General features: G+C 42.9%; 1 protein-coding gene across 1 annotated transcript in view; it reads right to left on the reverse strand.

The window, feature by feature from the left end:
* The window catches only part of LOC104992390 (glutathione S-transferase A1), a 14,871-nt gene extending 12,516 nt beyond the window's left edge, over nt 1-2,355 (reverse strand). Inside the window, exon 1 of the mRNA XM_010845246.1 lies at nt 2,247-2,355. The gene's annotated coding sequence lies outside the window, so the exon portion shown is untranslated. The remainder of the gene's footprint in view (nt 1-2,246) is intronic.
* Between the last annotated feature and the right edge of the window lie 1,642 nt (nt 2,356-3,997).

The raw sequence follows: 3,997 nt of genomic DNA on the forward strand, positions 1-3,997 counted from the left end.
CACGGATTTCCTCCTCAACTAACACTCATTGAGCAGTTGCCTGCACTAAGAAATGATGGCTGGTGGGGAGCACAAGTGGAATCTGATGTGGTTCCTGCCCTGGAGGGGTTGAAATCTAGTCAGAAAAACCGGTTTGTAGACAACTGACAGCACACAAAGAGCCCTGCAATGACTTCACTTGAATTGGTTCCATGCCAAGGAGCATGATTCTCTCAGCCACCAAGTCAGAACAAGGGGAGAGGCTGCAGAATGAGAAAGCAGAGAGTGCTGCCCGCCTGACTCGGTTGGCCCCAGAGCCATAGCATCTCAGCCTCCAAGCCAGTGACTCTCATGGGGTCAAACCTCATCCCCATTGAAACATTGCTCTTGCATCTTGCATCTTGCATCTTGCAAAGTACTTCTTCTCATCCCAGTCTCAGTATCTTCTCTTTTCAGGCTTAGGTACCATATTTTCCCTGTGAATTGCCATGCCCTGGACAACTCTAAGACTTTCACAGGATCTCACTGAACCTCTCCTGCCTCAGGCTTTTGATTTACCCCCAATAGTAATACTGGTAACAGAGCGTTGTTTGTCTGCATTCTGATTCGAATGACTTGTACCTTCCAGTCAGGTGAATTTCTTTACTTTGGGAAGCTAATTCTCTGCTCCTGTATTACCTAGTTTTCACATCCAGACTTCCTGTGTTTAGGAGTCTGAAAAGTCATATGAGCCAGTGATTCTTAACTGGGGCTGATTTTGCTCCCCCAGCCCAGAGGACATGTGGCAACGCCTGAGGACATTGTTGGTTGTTCAAACTAGGTGGAAGGGCACCACACAATTGGTGAGAGACCAGAGGTGTCTCTGATGTTGAGGGTGGTGGGGCTGCCTCCCCCGTGCGTCTGATTGCTCCTTACTCCTCAGTCTGCACTGTGTCCAGATTTTTCCATCAATCCTGTGGTCTTTTTAAATTTAATATAAAAAACTTTTTTAATTGGAGGATAATTGCTTCACAATGTTGTGTTGATTTCCTTTGTACAATAACTGGAATCAGTCACAACTATATATATCCCCTCCCTCTTGAGCCTTCCTCCCCACTCCCATCCCACCCCCCTTAGGGGGTCACAGAGCTCCAGGCTGGGCTCCCTTGTAGCAGCTTCCCACTGTGACCCATTTCACATGTGATAATGTATATATATCATCACTGCTTTCTCAATTCACCCTACAACTCTGTTATCTTAACAGGCACATTTATTGGATATTTAGTTGGAAACATCTATGATTGATGCAGCTGGCTACTAAACTATGATATCTCCCAGGATAAGGTATTTTGTAAAATACAGAAATTCTCCTGTAGGCACGTTTATCTTCTGGTCTACTTTCCGGGCGGTCACTACATGAGGAAGGAACCTCTCCCACAGCCTGTGTTCTTTCTACAAGTACAGAGTGAAAGGGAAAGTGAGAATATGGATCTTCACTGTGTCATTTATATTGATGAAGTGACAGTTTCTTTTAAAACTTTGTAAACTATCACTGCAAGTATCTGAGAGGCGTCAAGTTTGCAAATTTGAAGAAATATCAATGTATATGTCAACACTGTTGTTAAGTACATTTCTTAAGTCTAATTCAATATACATTTCTATAGCAAATATTTTTAACTAAAACAATAACCAAAAAAAGATATTATACAGAACAGGTCCCCGCAACAAAGAATTACCCAGCTTGAAATGTCAATAGGACCAAGGTTGATAAACCCTGCTCCAGCCAATTTCTAGGTTTCCCATGAGTTGCTTGAGCTCCAAGAGAGACAGAGGGGGACTTGCCAGCTGGCCAGTCACAGCAAAGACTGAGTTAAAATCCAGTTTTGCTGGCAGTAACTGAGTCATTCCAATTATAGTTAAATCTTAATTTTGAGTTTCCAAGTCCACATAGTGTTACCGCATCGCAATTCCCACCTGCTGTGTGTTGCCTGTGTCTACGGAGCAGGCAGCTTTAGCATAAACACCTACTCTCCCCTCTCGTGCTGGTCGCACTCTCTGATTGTCTAAAATGCTGCCATCCTTTTTTCCCCTCATATCATTAATTTGTCTCAGATCTAAATTCTCATGCTTAGTTTTCGACATTCTTCATTTTTACATTTCTGTATCCAACAGCAATTGACTAAACAGCTTGAATGTCCCCTAAGCACAGCAAGAAGGCACATGTGAGTGTGAAACAGCTTTTCTTGTGCTAAGGAAACATTATACAGACATGCAAAGTCAGCACTTACCTTACGAAAGTCTGTCTCCCACTTGGCTCAGCACCTCAGTGCCAAGTTCATGTTATTTATCAGCTCTTATCACAGTTGACTGACTGACTCCTCCTCTCTGAAAGTCCAGTTAAGGAAAAGCCACCCCCATGGTGTTCAGGGCCACTGGTTTTATGCTAGATTAAAAAAGAAAAAGGCAAATTGTCCTCTTATTGGGATACACCTTGTTAATAACTCTTTTAGAGATCAGCAATTAAAGATTAAACACAATATTTCAAGTTGATTGTATCCTCTTGCCAGTCAATGAAGGATGGCCTTTGCAGAAAACTTACTTTTCTTGAATTGGCTTTCATGAATTGGAGACAGGCACTAAAGCAGATGATAAAATCTACTGTGGGGACCCCAGGGAGCTGCGGTCATGAAGGTTCACATGGACCTCTGCCATACTCTTTACCCTGAGTTGTAGATAAATATGGGACACCCAATTAGATATGAACTTCAGACATATAATAAATAATTTTTTCATATAAATACATCCTAAACATTGTATAGCATGGGTTCATGCTTAGTTGTGTCTGACTCTTTGCTACCCTATGGACTGTACCTTCCAGGCTCTTCTGTCCCTGGGGTTTTCAAGGCAAAAATATTGGAGTGGGTTGCCATTCCATCCTCCAGGGGATCTTCCTGACCCAGGGATTGAAACTGGATCTCCTGCAGAAAATTACAGGTGAATTCTCTACATGAGCCATGATGGTGGTCTCCAAAAGAAAAAAAAGTCCACATCTGAAAACCTGGAACCTCTGGATGGGATGGAATTCGGAGAAAGAGTCTTTGCAGATGTTAAGGAACCTGAAGTGAGACTATCCTGGATTATGTAGATAGGCCCAAACCCAACAAGTGTGCTTATAGCAGAAGAGAAAATACACAGACACACACATATGGGTGATGTGGAGATGGAGGCAGAGATTGAAGTGATGTGGCCATGAGTCACGGAAAGGAAGGATGATCAGGAAGCAACAGTTAGAACTGGACACGGAACAACAGACTGGTTCCAAATAGGAAAAGGAGTACATCAAGGCTGTATATTGTCACCCTGTTTATTTAACTTTTATGCAGAGTACATCATGAGAAACGCTGGACTGGAAGAAACACAAGCTGGAATCAAGATTGCCGGGAGAAATATCAATAACCTCAGATATGCAGATGACACCACCCTTATGGCAGAAAGTGAAGAGGAACTCAAAAGCGTCTTGATGAAAGTGAAAGTGGAGAGTGAAAAAGTTGGCTTAAAGCTCAACATTCAGAAAATGAAGAACATGGCATCCGGTCCCACCACTTCATGGGAAATAGATGGGGAAACAGTGGAAACAGTGTCAGACTTTATTTTTCTGAGCTCCAAAATCACTGCAGATGGTGACTGCAGCCATGAAATTAAAAGACGCTTACTCCTTGGAAGGAAAGTTATGACCAACCTAGATAGCATATTCAAAAGCAGAGACATTACTTTGCCAACAAAGGTTCGTCTAGTCAAGGCTATGGTTTTTCCTGTGGTCATGTATGGATGTGAGAGTTGGATTGTGAAGAAGGCTGAGTGCCGAAGATTTGATGCTTTTGAACTGTGGTGTTGGAGAAGACTCTTGATTGTCCCTTGGACTGCAAGGAGATCCAAGCATCCATTCTGAAGGAGATCAGCCCTGGGATTTTTTCGGAAGGAATGATGCTAAAGCTGAAACTCCAGTACTTTGGCCACCTCATGCAAAGAGTTGACTCAT

This window comes from Bison bison, unplaced genomic scaffold (genome assembly GCF_000754665.1).
Source record: "Bison bison bison isolate TAMUID 2011002044 unplaced genomic scaffold, Bison_UMD1.0 scf7180017864214, whole genome shotgun sequence".
Classification (NCBI taxonomy): domain Eukaryota; kingdom Metazoa; phylum Chordata; class Mammalia; order Artiodactyla; family Bovidae; genus Bison; species Bison bison.